At 40.6% G+C, this 17,218-nt stretch overlaps 1 long non-coding RNA gene across 1 annotated transcript; it reads left to right on the forward strand.

Annotated features, from left to right (window-relative positions):
• Positions 1-362: 362 nt before the first annotated feature.
• LOC110540089 (uncharacterized) lies at positions 363-15,452 on the forward strand. The gene is made up of 6 exons (XR_009589048.1): positions 363-838; positions 1,454-1,561; positions 2,443-2,533; positions 4,515-4,562; positions 10,839-10,984; positions 15,188-15,452. It is a non-coding gene; the product is annotated as an uncharacterized LOC110540089 (long non-coding RNA).
• Positions 15,453-17,218: the final 1,766 nt, after the last annotated feature.

Consider the following 17,218-nt stretch of genomic DNA (forward strand, 5'->3'; position numbering starts at 1 on the left):
CCAGAACGGCTCGTGCAAAGAGAGCGCGGAGGACTAAGGGAGCACGACGGTGCCGGGTGAGTGAGGCTCCTCTCTGACGCCCTGTGGTCCGCATGGCTCTGGTGAGCCAGGGTCTCCTCCTGGATGCTGTGATAAAGCATCCTTCCCAGAATACCCCAGTTCTTGTCCTGCCTCTGGAACCCCTCTTCTTCCCAGAATCCCCCAGTTCCCATCCCCCCCCACCTCCCTCTCCCTAAGCGCCCAGGGGAACAGTTCTTATAGATTGATCTCCTGACCCCACCGAGACCTTGGGTTCTAACACTGACATTGGAGTCCCAGGCTGGGCCCATTCTCTCTCTGCTCACATTCTCCCGTTTCAGGCCTGGAGAACCAAGCTACCTGAAACCTAACCTGATCCCAAAGCAGTAGGAGGACTACAAGGGGGCACCAAGCCTGTCCAGGCCTGGGTACAAGGCGCGCCCCCCCTCCCCCTGGGGATGGACTTCGAAAGGGAAGAGAAACCACCTAAAGATGCTGTTCTGCCACCGCCACAGCCCCAGGGTGCTCCAGGAGAGTCAGGGCACACAGCCACCTCTTGCGTCCCTTGTGCGCCCAAGGAGGAAGGGCTTTGGAGAAGTGGAGAGCCAGACGCACGGCCACTTCATAAGTCCTCTGCAGAGCCAAGGAGGAGGGGCTTTGGAGAAGTGACAACCTTGAGGAGTTTGCCACCACTCCTGCCCTTGCTCAGGATCAGCCGCGCCACTTTTGTGAAGTAGCCCCCACTGGAGAACAAGTTTGCTATGGCGAGTGGATTCCAGTTCATCTCCTCTGTCTGCTACTTTGAGTCTGGAAATGACTGGTGAGCCATGCTAATCTCTCTTCCCTTTCTTCCTCTACTTCCTCCTTCATCTCTTCATCTCTGTCCTTCCCTTTCCAGCCCCCGACTCTTCTTAATTCATGTAGGAAGCATTTTCTCCTGACTGCCTTGGAGCAGTTGACTCTATGTTTGCAGAGAGGTTGTAGGTGGACTGGACCTTACTGTGGTCACAGATGTAGTCCCTGAACGTGAGCTGTACATCAGTCCCTCAGGCCAGTGTGGTGCACAGGCCTGAAATTCTAGCTTGATTTTGAGACCTGTGTGGGGTTCACAGCAATTCAGAGACAGCCTGAACTGTGTATAGGAAGCTCTTCCCTGACAGGGCAAGCCAGCCTTCAGCAGGAGCAGCTGTGCACTGTAGGGAGCCCATGAAAATACTCAAGCTTAAGTCAAAGGACAGCCTTATAACTTTAAAAGTGATGGTGCGTACATGAGTTACCTTTATAAATGTAGCTAATGTCTGTCGATTTCAGAATTGAAGTGGTTTTTATAAACATATAGATCAGTTTTATTTGGAGGGGGTTTATGGGGCAGCTTGGAAAATGCTGCTATTTTTGTCTGTGAGGACAGTGTAAACTAGGTTTTTTCCTTCCTCAGGTGGGTGAGCAAGCACATTAAGAAGCCGATTCGCTCCACAGTCTTCAGCTTGGGCTGGCACCTCAACAACATTTGGCTGGCTGCAGGGTCATGTGACTTCAAATGCAGGTGAGGATAAATGGGCACTGCCTGTTGCTCAGCACTGACAGGTACCCGTTGGGCTTCTTTATTTGCAAAGTACAGTACCCTCTGAGCAGCTCGGTGATAAAGGGAACTTCCTAGTCTAGAAAAGGAGCTGGGGCTGGGATGTGGCTCAGCAGGAGGAGAACTTGCTGAGCTTCTCTCTCCTGTATCCTTCTTCTTCCCCTTTCCCTTACTTCTCCATTCCCTCTCTCTACTCTCTCCCTTTCCTGCTCCCTTCCCCTTTCTCCTTTCTCCCTCCCCCTCCTCCCTCCTCTCTCCTCTCTCTCTCCCTTCCTCTCTACTTCTTTCTCCCTGTCTCTCTCCCCCTCTCTCCCTCTCTTTTCTCCCTTTCCCTCTCTCTCACTCCCTCTCTCCCAGTCTCTCCTTTCCTGTCTCTCTTCCTCTCTCCCTCCCTTTCTCTCCTTCTCTCTCTCTCCATCCCTCTCCCTCCCTCTCTACCTCCCTCCTTTTTCCTCTCCCTCTCCTCTGACACCAGATGGCTGTGAGTGCTGGGACTCGAACTCTGGACCTCTGGAAGAGCAGCCAGCACTCTCAACCTCTGAGCCATCCCTGAAGCCACCCTGACCTTGAACTTGTAGCCTTCTGGCCTCCACTTTCAGGTGGCTAGGGCTCCACGCAAGCATCAGTACCCAGTGTATGGCTTTGGGGATCTGGCGAGGGCCTGATGTAGTCTTACTAGCTGGGCCACATCCCAGGTGAGTGAGCCCTCCCACTCTAGGACAGGATCTTGTCGTGTGGCCCTGAGGGATTGGGAGCCTAGTGCACCCTGAGCCATCTGTCTGTGCAGGGCTTGGGAGAATGGCCTCACTCCCTCCATAGACATCATGGTCTTGCTCTTCTTTTAGCCAGGTGTCCATTTACGAGGTGGACCAACAGGACTGTCGCAAATTCTGTACCACTGGCATCAACGGGGCCATGATGATCTGGGATTTCAAGGTATGTCTCTCCAGTGGCAGTTGGCAGCGCTGGGGTGCAGCCCGGGCCATGCATGAACTATCCACTGAGCCGCCCTGCCACAGTGCCTGCTAGAATTGCTGACCCCAGAGTCCCTAAGACAAGGGGAGCACAGCCACCGGCAGTTGGGCGGGTGGTGGCTCCGAGCCACCCTCGTCCTCAGGAAAGCTTGGTGCTATGTTGAAGCCAGCAGTCCACACAGCTGTGCACAGACACAGCTTCACAGTTTACACAGTTGGCCGTGGGCTCAGTCCTAGAATGCCCAGGATTGGGAGGCTGATGCAGAGGGATTGCTCTGAGCTTGGTGCCAGCCTGAGCTAGATGATACAACCTTACCCACACACACACCAAAAAATAATGCAATGAGCCGAGAAGATAGAACATGCATGCACACACATGCACACGTGCACATGCAACAAGTGTGATAATACAAAAAGTAGTATAGGGCCTGGAGTGATGGCTCAGCAGTTAAAGAGCACTCGCCTATGCCTCAGGATTTGGTTCGAGACACCCCTTTGGCAGCTCACGACCAGGTCCATGGAACCTGATGCTCTTCCACAGACAACAGGCACACATGTGGTGTGTACAAAAATAGGTACATACATACATACATACACATAAATTAGCCGGGTGGTGTAGCACACCTGTGACCCCAGTACTCTGGAAGGCGGAGGCAGGGGCATCTCTGTGAGTTCAAGGCCAGTCTGGTCTACAGAGTAAGTCCAGGACAGCCAGGGCTGTGTAGAAAGACCCTGTCTCAAAAAAAACAAAACAGCAAAATGACATAAATACATAAATAAATCCTGAAATAAAGGTCCAGACTTAGGGACACATGTCTTTAATTCCAGGAGTCAGATGAGGATTGGTCTCCGTGGAGTTGGAGGCAGCCTGGTACAGAATTCCAGGCCAGCCAGGGCCAGGCAGTGAGGGGAAGAAGAAGTGGGAAGAAAGGGAGGAAGGAAGGAATGGAGGGAGGGAAGGAAGGAAAAAGGGAGGAAGGGAGGGAAGAAGGAAGGCTGTGCAGCCGGAAGTGATGTGAGCTCTTGGGGAAGGAGATTCCATGCCCCGAGACCGGGGAGTACAGCAGTGTGGCAGAGAGCCAAGGTCTCCAGGGCTGATAGCTCTGCTTTTTCCAGGCCCTGGAGTCATCCATTTAGGGCCTCCACAGCCACACGCACTAGGACCGGGGCTACTTAAATGAAGTAACATGTCTTGGACATAGTAATATTCACTTAATAAAATACATACTTTAAATATTCAAATTGTATGAGCAGGGACAGCAGAGAAACCAGCAAAATAGCAGCTGGTCCATTATTACAGTGAGTAATTTTATTATGGATGAGAGAGGTAAAATGTTCAGAGACACCTGGAAGAGTTTAGAACAGAGAGAAAAAGAAGCAGATTTGATATGACCAAGACTGTCTCAAAGAAAATAAAGAATATTAGGAGAAAAGTAGAGGTAGCTTAGACAGAGAAAAAGTATCCTTTCATCAATGCACAGGCTGGACCTAGGGCCCCCCCCTCACTTAAGTAGCGGGTGTGCAGCTTGGTCAACATGTGGGTCCCTTAAGAATTAGACTGAGAGCTTTCACTGACTGTTGCTTGCCCTTAGTTCCCTTTCCCCTAGCCGGGGTATCTTGACTGTCCTTATTGAGAGAGCATGCTCTTAGTCCTGCCTCATGTGATATGTCAGGGTGGGTTGGTACACATAGTAAACCTCTCTGAAGAGAATGAGGTCATGGGGGAGGGAATAATGATGGTGGGACTGTGAGGAGAGAAGGGATGGGTGCCTGTGATGAAGATATGAAATTAATTAATTAATTGGTGGAAAGAAAGACAGGGTAATTTCTAGAATATTTAGAAAATTAGGATAGTGCAGAAAGAGATGAGGCTGTTTGGGAAGGGACAGGAATCTACATGGGTGTTTTGAGGTGTATAACGAGTACATTTACTCCCCGTTCAGGCATCCCGGAAGCCATCATGGGTGTTAATATCCTGATAGGAGCCACAGGTCAGTAGAGAGCAGTATGTTCCTTTTGTCACAGCAAGAAAAATGGTTATTTTGCTGGACAAGGACTCTTTCACTAATTCTGGATGAATGCTGTTTTTGGTATGTGTGTTTGTTTGTCTGTTTTTGTTGTTGTTTGTTTCTAATCACCGAAATTCCTTTGATACTGCATGTTGAGCAGGTCCAGGACTGACATTTTTAAATAATTGCACTTCCTGGGACCTAACAAGTTTAAACTATTAGGAAAGGCTGTTTACACTCTTCACACCTATTATGTCCTTTTAAAAAGTAATGGGTTTAGTTATTACATGCCACTATAGAGATTTCCTTCTGATGTGTTTTTATTTCCCTGTACTCAAATATGTCATATTTTTAAAATCATAATTATTTGGCAGAATATCTTTATGAAGAACCTAACAGTCTGGTAGAATTTTGCTATCTTAATGAGAACTGTGTAATTACATGTATTAATGAAATTACACACTTCAAGAAAGCAAAAATTATTAGTATAACCAAATACAATCATTTTAAAGACAGGCATTCTAATTTTGAATGATTTGTCCGTGATTATTATATGTCCAAGGTATACTACATTTCTTTATTAGGAAACTTACAGAGTATCTCCCCTGTTTCAGTTACAATTCTTTGTTTCTCTAGGATTAATATATAAAATTTACTGTATGCTAATAAGCATGTGCACTCCTCTCCACTCTTCCAAGCTTTCTGACTTCTCTGTGCATGAAGCTTTCTGACAATATCTAAGTAAAGCACATTCATCTTTAAAATATTCTATGATTTTTGCATGTGTTAGATGCCAAGGTTCACAGTTTTAATGATTTTACGTGCTGCCTTTTTTCACCTGGGCCTTTAAGAGGAATTGATAATCTTTGGAGATGAATATAAATTTCATGATATTTTTACATTACTGTCTTTTAAATATTATTATTATTATGGTTTATTTCAATTTATTTAAATTGTATTGTGGCTGTGGCCCCCTCTCTTATCTCCCAATCCCACCCTCCTTCCCTCTTCTCCCCCTACACCCCTCCTCTAGTCCTCCCCTTTTATTTGACCCTATACAAGTATTCCTCCTATTTGACCCTATATAAGTGTTCCTCCTATTGTTACGCTGATATCATTACAGTTATCTATCCTTCTATCTAACATCTATCCTCTGTCGTCTATATCATATGTCTGTTACACATACATACACACACAGTTTTGAATGTTATTTCTTTGAAACAAATGTGGTTCAAATTTTTTTTAAAAAAATCAATGTCTTAAAGTCAAAATTTGAAATGCATGTGTCCCTTTGTCACATGGCTTGAGCCTTGGAATGTTGACATCACAGTGGTTTCTCCCCCTGACTACTACAGAATGTTACACTTCAGTGGTTCATCTACAAACTGCTGTAGCCATTTTGGCTAGTGCCAGGAAAGAAAAGGATAATTTTGTGCCCAGTGAAAGGTTCTCCATTCCAGGCTCCACTGTAAAGGTATTTTAAAATGATCATTATGATTTCCATGCTAGACTAATGGTTTCAGGAAGTGTTTTGTCTTGATTTCTCTAGAACCTGTGATCTAATTCTTAACAGTTGTTTCATGAAAAGCTACTCCTGTTAGCAATAGTCAGTACCATTCCCCCAAAGAAACAAAGTTATCATGACAGGTATGCTCTGAGCTATTATACAAGACAATAATATCTATGTATCTTCAAAACTATATGCCCCAGATAGGAGAGATTATTTTCTCTTTCATCTAGTTGTTTTACCTACTATGCCAACAAAGTTTTGTTGGAAAGTGCTCAGATTTCAGTCCCAACTTCTGGTTTCAAACATATATTTCTCAATATGTGAACACTGATTCTGCTAGATAAGAATGACTTTGTAGACATACTCATTTATTTTTTTTTGAGCTTTCATTTTTTTTGAATTTTATTTTTTTCTTATCAGTTATATTTTATTAACTCTGTATCCCAGCCATGTCCCGATCCCTCATTCCCTTCTAGTCCCTTCCTCCCTCCCTCATCTCCACCCCTGCCCCTTTCCAAATCCACTGATAGGGGGGGACCTCCTCCCCATTCATCTGATCCTGTTTTATCAGGTATCTTCAGGACTGGCTGCAAAGCCCTCCTCTGTGGCCTAACAGGACTGCTCCTCCCTTGGGGGGTGGGTTGTCCAAAGAGCCAGTCATTGAGTTCCTGTTAGAAATAGTCCTTGTTCCCCTCACTTTGGGAAACCAATTGGTTACTGAGCTACCACAGGCTACATCTGAGTGGAGGGTCTAAGTTGTATCCATACATGGTCCTTGGTTGAATGTCAGTCTCAGAAAAGACCCTGTGCCCAGATATATTTGGTCCTTGTGGAGCTCCTATCCTTTCCCCATCAGACTAACTCCCCTTCTTTCTTATGATTCCCTATACTCTGTCAAAGGTTTGGTCATGAGTTTTTGCTTTGAAAACACTGCTAGTTAGAGTCTTTCAGATGCGCTCAGTAGACTCCTGTCATACGTTCAATGCACCTCCCATCTGTCTTTCTAAACAAGGATTGATCATCTTACCCCATTGTCCGCTCTCTTGATTATCTTTTTTAGGTGTATAGATTTCATTATGTTTATCATAGCTTATAGGTCTATATAAGTGAGTATATACCATGTTTGTCTTTCTCCTTCTGGGATATTTCACTCAGAATGATCTTTTCTAGATCCCACCATTTGCCTGCAAATTTCATGATTTCCTCCTTTTTGATTGCTGAGTAGTATTCCATTGTGTAAAAATACCACAATTTCTGTACCCATTCCTCTATTGATGGACATCTGGGTTGTTTCCAGGTTCTGGCTATTACAAATAAAGCTGCTATAAACATGGTTAAGCAACTATCTCTTTTGTGTACTTGAGTGAACTTTGGGTATATACCTAGGAGTGGTATAGCTGGGTCTTGAGGAAGCACTATTCCTATTTGTCTCAGAAAGCGCCAGATAGCTTTCCAGAGTGGTTGTACCAGTTTACATTCCCACCAGCAGTGGAGGAGGGTTCCCCTTTCTCCACAACCTCTCCAGCATGTGTTGTCGCTTGAGTTTTTCATCTTGGCCATTCTGATGTGTGTAAGGTGATATCTCAGGGTCGTTTTGATTTGCATTTCCCTGATGGCTAATGAGGATGAGCATTTCTTTAAGTGTTTCTCTGCCATTCGATATTCCTCTGTCGAGAATTCTCTGTTTAGTTCTGTTCCGCATTTTTTAATTCGGTTACTTGGTTTGCTCTTTTTCTGCTTCTTTAGTTCTTTGTATATACTGGATATTAGTCCTCTGTCAGATAAAGGGTTAGTGAAGATTCTTTCCCAATCTGTAGGCAGTCGTTTTGTTTTGATGTCAGTGTCCTTTGCTTTACAGAAACTTTTCAGTTTCATGAGGTCCCATTTATTGATTGTTGCTGTTAGAGCCTGTGCTGTTGGTGTTCTGTTCGGGAAGTTGTCTCCTGTGCTAGTGAGGTCTAGGCTGTTCCCCACTTTTTTTTCCAATTGATTTAGAGTATCTGGTTTTATGTTGAGGTCCTTGATCCACTTTGACTTTAGTTTTGTGCAGGGTGATAAATATAGATCTATTTTCATTTTTCTGCATGTAGACATCCAGTTGGTCCAGCACCATTTGCTGAAAATGCTGTCTTTTTTCCATTGAATGGATTTGGCTTCTTTGTCAAATATCGAGTATTCATAGGTGTGTGGGTTTATTTCTGGGTCTTCTATGCGGTTCCATTGATCCTCCTTTCTGTTTCTATGCCAATACCATGCAGTTTTTATTACTGTTGCCCTGTAGTACAGCTTGAGATCAGGGATGGAGATAACCTCCAGATGATCTGTTGTTGTACAGGATCATTTTGGAGATTCTGGGTTTTTGTTTCTCCATATGAAGCTGAGAATCTTTTTTTCAAGGTCTGTAAAGAATTGAGTTGGTATTTCGATGGGAATTGCATTGAATCTGTAGATTGCTTTTGGCAGTATGGCCATTTTCACAATGTTAATCCTACCAATCCATGAGCACAGGAGATCTTTCCATCTTCTGATATCTTCTTCGATTTCTTTCTTCAGAGACTTGAAGTTTTTTTCAAACAGGTCTTTCACTTGCTTGGTAAGAGTCACACCAAGGTACTTTATGTTATTAGTGGCTATTGTGAAAGGTGTTGTTTCCCTAATTTCTTTCTCAGCCTTTTTGTTTTTGGTATATAGGAGGGCTTCTGATTTTTTTGAGTTGATTTTGTATCCTGCCACTTTGCTGAAGGTGTTTATCAGCTGAAGGAGTTCTCTGGTTGAATTTTTGGGGTCGCTCATGTATTTTTGGGATCATCTGCAAATAGTGACACTTTGACCTCTTCCTTTCCGATTTGTATCCCCTTGATCTCCTTTAGTTGTCTTATTGCTCTGGCTAGGATTTCAAGTACTATGTTGAAGAGATATGGAGACAATGGGCAGCCTTGTCTTGTCCCTGATTTCAGTGGGATTGATTTAAGTTTCTCTCCATTCAGTTTGATGTTAGCTATAGGCTTGCTGTATATTGCCTTTACTATCTTTAGGTATGTGCCTTGTATCCCTGACCTCTCCAAGACTTTAAACATGAATGGGTGTTGGACTTTGTCAAATGCTTATTTGGCATCTAAGGAGATGATCATGTGGTTTTTCTCCTTCAGTTTGTTTATGTAGTGGATTACATTGATGGATTTCCATATGTTGAACCACCCTTGTATGCCTGGGATGAAGCCTACTTGGTCATGGTGGATGATATCTTTGATATGTTCTTGGATTCGGTTTGCAAGTATTTATTGAGTATTTTTGCGTCAATGTTCATAAGAGAGATAGGCCTGAAGTTCTCTTTTTTTTTTTTTTTTTTTGTTGGATCTTTGTGTGGTTTAGGTATCAAGGTGACTGTGGCTTCATAGAATGAGTTTGGTAGTGTTCCTTCTGTTTCTATTTTGTGGAATAGCTTGAGTTGGAATAGCTTGGAGTTAGCACTTTTTTGAAGGTCTGGTAGAATTCTGCGCTGAAGCCATCTGGTCCAGGGCTTTTTTTGGAGGGGAGACTGTTAATGACTGCTTCAATTTCCTTGGGAGATATAGGGCTATTTAGTCTTTCTACCTGATCTTGACTTAGTTTTGGTAGATGGAATCTTTCAAGAAAATTGTCCGTTTCATTTAGATTTTCAAATTTTGTGGCATATAGGCTTTTGTAGTATGACCTAATAATTGTTTGGATTTCCTCAGTGTCTGTGGTTATGTCCCCATTTTCATTTCTGATTTTGCTGATTTGGATAGTTTCTCTCTGCTTTTGACATACTCATTTAATTTTAATTTTATCATGAAACTGCGTTGGCAATATTTTATAAAATACCTTTACATTATTGGTGGATACATTTGATGACAACCTTGGCTGATGTTTCTGTTCGACTGTTCAATTCACAGGGATCTTTACTCCTTCCCAAATAAAAACTATGGCTTGTCAGTACATATTCCTTGAATGAAATAAAATGATTTAGGCATAGTAGTATTTACTTAATAAAATATATACCTTAAATATTCTAACTGTATGAGCAGGAACAGTAGACAAACCAGTAAAATAGTAGCCACTCCATTATTACAGGAATTAATTTTATTATGGGTCAGAGAGGAAAAATGTTCAGAGGCACCTGGAATAGTTCATAGCACAGAGAAAAAGAAGCAGACTTGAAATGACCAAGACTGTCTAGAAGAGAATGGAGATTAGGAGAAAAGTAGAGATAGCTTAGACAGAGACAAACTTTGCTTTCATAAATGCACAGGCTGGACCTAGGTCCACCTATACATATGTAGCAGATGTGCATCTTGGTCAGCATGTTGGTCCCCTAACAATTGGACTGAGGGCTGTCTCTGACTCTGTTGCTTGCCCTTAGTTTCCTTTCCCCTAGCTGGGTTGTCTTGCCTGTCCTTAGTGAGAGAGGAAGGAAGCTTTTATTCCTACCTCATGTGATGTGTCAGGGTGGGTTGTTAAACACAGTGAGCCTCTCAGAAGAGAAAGAGGGAATGGGGGAGAGGAGAATGATGGTGGGACTGTGAGGAGAGAAGGAACGGGGCCTGGGATGAAGATGTGAAATTTATAACTAAATTAATTTGTGTAAAAAAAAAAAAAGTCAGGGTATTTCTAGACTATTCAGGAAATTAGGATAGTACAGAAAGAGATGAGGCTCTTTGGGAAGACACAAGAATCTAGACATGTGTTTTGAGATGTATAACAAGTCCATTTACTTCCCCTTCAAGGCACCTGGAGGCCACCATGGGTGTTGGTATCCTGATAGGAGCTAGATGTCAATAAAGAGCCATATGTCCCCTTTGTCGGAGCAAGGAAAATGGCTGTTTTGCTGGACCAGAACTTTTGCACAGATTCTTGATGGATGCTGTTTTTGGTATGTGTGTGTGTTTGTTTTTTTCTTGTTTCTTTCTAATCACCAGAATTCCTTCGAAAATGCATGTTGAGCAGGCCCAGGACTGGCATTTTTGGATATTTGCACTCCGTGGGACCTAAATAGTTTATACTATTAGGAAAGCCTGATTACTTTCTTTACACATATTTATTACTATTTTAAAAATAATGGGGTTAGTAACCACGTGGCACTATGGAGATTTCCTTCTGATGTGTTTTTATTTCCCATACTCAAATGTATCATTTTTAAAATCATAATTATTTGGCAGAATATCTTAATGAAGAACCTAACAGTCTGGTAGAGTTTTGCTATCTTGATTAGAAGTGTATAATTACACATATTAATGAAATTACACACTGTGCAGAAGGCAAAAATTATTACTATCAACAAAATACAATCATTTTAAAGACAGGCATTCTAATTTTGAATGATTTGTCCATGACTATTTTATGTCCAATGTAAACTACATTTCATTATTATGAAACTCTTATTTCAGTCACAATTCTTTGTTTCTCTAGGATTAATATATAAAATTTACTATATACTAGTAAGCATGTGCACTCCTCTCCACTCTTTAAAACTTTCTGACTTCTCTGTGCATGAAGCTTTCTGACCATATCTCAATAAAGCACATTCATCTTTAAAGTATTCTATGATTATTGCATGTGTTAGACTCCAAGGTTCACAGTCTTAATGATTTTGCATGCTACCTCATTTCACATGGACCTTTAACAGGTTAAAGAATTAGAAGTTGATAATCTTTGGAGATGAATATAATTTTCATGATTTTTTTTAACATTACTGACTTTTAGTATTCATTTTTATTATCATCATTACATTTTCTCAAATTCTATTGCAGTTGTGCCTCCCTCCCTCATCTCCTCCCAATCCCACTATCTTCTCTTCTCCCCGTATGCCCCTCCCATAGTGCATTGATGGGGAAGGTCCTCCTCCCCTTCTATTTTACCCTAGTCTATCAAGTTTTATACAAGTATTCCTTTTTATTTTTGCACACATGTTATTACAGTTATCTGTCCTGCTATCTAACATCAATCATCTATCTATTATCTCTATCATATATCTTTTATACACACACATGCATATGGTTGTAAAAATGTCAGTCCAAACATGTGGTTCAAGAATTGTTCAAAATCAATGTTTTAAAGTCAACAGTTTCAAAGAATGAAATGCATGTCACGTTGTCAGTTATGGCTTGAGCCTTAGAATGTTGACATCACAGTGGTTTCTCCCCCTGACTACTACAGAATGTGTACACTTCAGTAGTTCATCTCTAAACTGCTGTAGCCATTTTTGCTTAGTACCAGAAAAGAAAAGCTTAATTTGCGCCCAATGAAAGGTTCTCCATTCCAGGCTCCACTGTAAAGGTGTTTTGAAATGACTATTATGGTTCTCATGATAGACTAATGGTTTCAGGAAGCATTATGTCTTGATTCATTCAGATTATGTAAACCCAGCTTCTTGAAAAGCTACTCATATTACAATTTAGTACCATTCCCCAAAAGAAAGGAAAATACCTGAAGTACGCTTTGAGCTATAAAGGAGAAAGGTGTTTGTATATCTTCAAAACTGTATCTGATCAAGTTATGAGTGAGGACTCTTCTCTATACCATCTAATTATAGTACTCATCCTGACTACAAGTATTTGTTTTAAATTTGTGTCAGATTTCAACTTTAAAATCTCAAAAGCTCTCTGGTTTTCAGACTTTTATTGTTTCTGACATATTTTGTGTTCTTTGGCACCTAAATCTCAATATTTTGATATAGATTCAGACTAGACAAGAACTGTTTCCAAACATGTTCTTTTACTTTCAGTTCTGTTATGAAACTGAATTGGTACTATTTTTAACATACCTTTACATTACATACCTTTCATTTATGTGCATATTGAAAACCATTGACTGCTGTCTTTCTTTGACACTTTCATTCATTTCATTAAGTGCTTTCTAACTGAAATCTCTGGGGTTTCTGTATACATTCCTTAATATTAGCAGAGTAATGGTCACTTTTACAGATATATTTTAAATATTCAATTATATGATCTGGATAACAGGAAAAAAACACCAAATCTTAGATGATTACAGGAAAGAATTTCATTATGGATAAAAGAGGAAAAATGTTCAGAGGATTCTAGAAAAGTTCAGACCAGAGAGGAGAAAAATATACTTCATGTGACCAAGCTGTCTGGGAGAAAAGAAAGAATATTAAGATAGAAAAGTGGAGATAACTCAGACAAGTAAAGTAACTGATTTCATAAAGAGATAGAGAGTAATCCTAGAATATTTTGGGAGTTAGCAGAGTGTAGGCTTGTTTGGGAAGTGACAGGAATACATGTGTGAGTTCTGAAATGTATAACAAGTACTTTTACTCCCCTTCACTTGACCTGGAGGCCAGCATTATTGCTGATATCCTCATATCACAGGTTAGTGGAGTGCCGTATGTCCCTTTTGCCAGAGGCAAGGAAAATGACTTCTCTTGTTGTATAAGAACTGTCTGAAAAATTCTTGATGAATATTGTTTGTTATCTGGTGTGTTTGTTATTTTTGTTGTGTTTGTTTGTAACCCCATAAGTCTTTCTATACTCCATCTTGAGATGGACAAAGATGGCCATTTTTGGATATATGTGCTCCCTACTGACTAGTTTAAACCATTAGAAAAACCTGATTATTTTCTTCATGTCTATTTACATTCACTTACAAAGTAATGGATTTATTTAGTTATGGTGTTTCAGTGCCAATACATAGATGTATATCAGTATTTTTTTACTGCATTCCAATGATTCAGCCATTTGAAAGAATTATTGAGTAGAAAATCCTTATAAAATAAAATAAAATCTTTATATAAAGTATACAATTTGGTAGAATTTTTCTATCTCAGTACTCTAAAATTATACATATTAAACTACACAGTTTAGAGAAGGTACAGTTTACTATCAACAAAATTCAATCATTTAAAGAAATAGGCATTCTAATTTTACATGATCTGTTCATGATTATCATTTGTCTAAGGTATACTATATATTTAATCATGAGATTTACCGAGTATCTTCCAGGTTGTTTCAGTTACAATTTTATGTGTCTTTAGCCTTTACTATATACTAATAAGCAAGTATCCTCCTCTATAGACATCAGTGCTGTCTGACTTTCTTGTGCATGAAGCTTTCTGACTATCTCAGTAAAGCACATTCTCTTGTAAAACCTATGATTTTTACATCTGTTAGACTCTAAAGTTCACAGGGCTAATGACATCTCCATGCTGCCTTTTTCAGGTGGAACTTTGATAGGTTAAAAGCATTAGGAATTAATAAATGGGGATAAATATACATTTCACCATGTTTTGTACCAAGTATTTTGCCTCTTATTACACACATATTACATTAGAGTGAACAATGACATCCATGTTGCTACTCCAGTGACCAATTTTTAGGGGTCACCTACTTTGGCCTTCATTTAATGTTTGGCATCAATCTGTCTTTTTTTTGTGAATCACTCCAGTATTTGAGTATTTCTTTTTCTCTCCAATATGATGCTTTGCAATGTGCTTCCTGCTTTTATTTTTAAATCATGAATAATATTTGCAAACCTCATGAATAATGGATAGTCTTTATTACTCAAATTTTAAAAATGATTTTAGTTGAAATACAACTACTTTATTCACCCCCTTCTTCACTCTGAACAAGTGGTTCTCAACTTGTTGGTCCTGAACCTTTTGGAGATGACATATTTGATATCTTCCTATCAAAGACTTAGAACATAACATAACAGTAACAAAATTACAGTTATAAAATATCAATGAAATAATTTTATAATAATAAACCATAATAACCATAAAATATTATGGTTGTATTCTATGACATGAGTGACAGTATTAAAGTGTTAACCATTGATCTATATCCTACCAGCTATATTTCTTCCAACTTGAGTCTTCTCATGACTCTCAAGTTGATCACTTCTGGGGGACAAAAAAAAGCCTATTTCTCCAATCCATTCCCAATACTTCTCTTCCTAAGTGGCCTCTTCCTTTCTATTACATTTTAAGTATGTTTGTAGCTCAACAGAATCCTGCTTTGGGAATTGAGCCTGTGTTTTAAAACTATGCACCCTTTGAAATATAGTATGGATATCAGTCTTGTAATTATCTACTGAATATCTGTTCTGTTCGGTCGAGATCTATCCCAGGAGAATCCATATTGACCCACATGGATGCCTATGAGGAGTTCACCTCCGATGGAATATACTGAACCTTGCTATGCCAAGGCCACATGAAACTCAGAAAAGACAAAAGAAGAAAAAAAAAACTACATCTCTCCTTGTTCAATGATGTTTTGGTTGTGCCTAATAAACTGTGAGTATGTCCCTCATGCCTGCCATACTATTAGAGGCTACACTTTGATTAGGCTGTACTATACAGAAATAAAATAGTTTTTTATTTATGTTTTGCTTTATAATTCATTATTTCCCCATTTTATTTCTTATTACACATCATCCCATGTTCTTACTTGGTCTCTTTTAAAATCATAGCTTATTTTTTAATTAATTGTTGTTATACAAATATACATATATTAAGGTACATACACAGACACATTTGCATTGTCACATATGAGCATGGAGGTGTTTCCTGGGACCACATCACATATAATCTCCAGAGGCCATAATCATAGGCTTCATATTATTTTGAAAGGTATAAAATTGGTCCTGACCTCATCAAGTACATATTTTAAGGGGCATTCTCATAAGTATGTAAATAGATTTTAGGACAAACATCAATAAAACAGTCTACTCAGTTTGGGGGGTAAATTTTCTGGACATCAATGAGTAATATTCCTGAAGATCTACTTAATAAATTGTGAGAAAAATGAAGTGAAGGAGAGAGTTTTTCTATACATTATGGAGACAACCAAATGCATCCAATTTTCTCTCAACCCTGAGAGAAAACTCTCAACGCTCAACATTTTTCTTTTTCTGTAAGTTCCCACCCTAGAAAATGGTGACTTGGTGTCTGACCAATGCAGGCCTAAAATAAGTGAATGGCCTAGCTGTCTGTCCAATCTATCCATCTTTCTTGTCATTTCTACTCAGCTCCCCTTTACTCTGCAGTTTGAAATCCTTATTTTATTTTAAAAGATATTAATCAACTTATTTGAAATAAAAAAATACTTATAATTTTCCATTGATTTGTGAAACAGGTGAATTTCACTTTGACTTTTGAGGATAATGGAAACTAAAATGGGTGGTTTTCTTAAAATCTGTTCCCCTTACCTTTGGTTGAATTGCAAAAGCAGTTAAAACTGTTTTGAGATTATCATTTATATTATGAAAAGAGAATTATCAAGGTGATGAGATGATTGTCATTTTTTCCATTTTCAGTGCAGATTATTTCTATTCAGAAATATTACAATTAGAAGTTACAGGTTTTATTAAGTATTACTTCTGGGAGGGGGATCTAAGATTGCGGCAACCAGCATGCACCATATCTGAGGTGCACAGGATCTGAAACTCCGAAATTGGTGAGTGGAGTTGCTGATGAACCTAGAAAAATGACATCAAGGCTTCCAGGGAGAAAGGGGACTAACTGTGAACTGAGACAATTTAAATTCATGTCACCTGCGAACTCCTGGGACTTCACCAGGAACTTCTCTGCCGACTTCTCCTGGGGACTCAATTCCTAGGTGTTTCCCCTTATCCACCTCCCTACTCTCTCCTTGGCAGAGGCAGCAGAGGTGGCCCACAGTGCCCACCACAGAGCATAGTGTCCAGCCCACAGTGCTGGCTGCTCTTAGCAAAGGAACCTGGCTCAGGATGTGGGACAGAGAATACTCAACCCCCACCACCACCAGGCACTACTCTGGGACTGGCTGCCATTATCCTTCCCTCGCAGAGGGGGAGGCTATGGAGGGAGCCTGCAGCATTTGCCACAGAGCACAGTGTCCAGCCCCCAGTGCCGCGGCTCCTAGCACAGCCCACAGTGCTGGCAGGCACCAAGTTCTGTGGCTACCAACACCACTGAGCTGACTATTAACCTACATTCACATTTGCCCCACCAGGATCAAATCTGAGAGTAGAGAACAAGGGGAACCCCTCTGCTTTCAGATCGGCCCTGCTAGACAGTGAATGTGCCTTCAAGTGAGTACTTGCAGAGCCCCAAATCAAGGGACCCTTTATGCAAGCAGCCAGACATCAGATCCCTACCACCCATGCC

This window comes from Meriones unguiculatus (genome assembly GCF_030254825.1).
Source record: "Meriones unguiculatus strain TT.TT164.6M chromosome 13 unlocalized genomic scaffold, Bangor_MerUng_6.1 Chr13_unordered_Scaffold_44, whole genome shotgun sequence".
Classification (NCBI taxonomy): Eukaryota; Metazoa; Chordata; class Mammalia; order Rodentia; family Muridae; genus Meriones; species Meriones unguiculatus.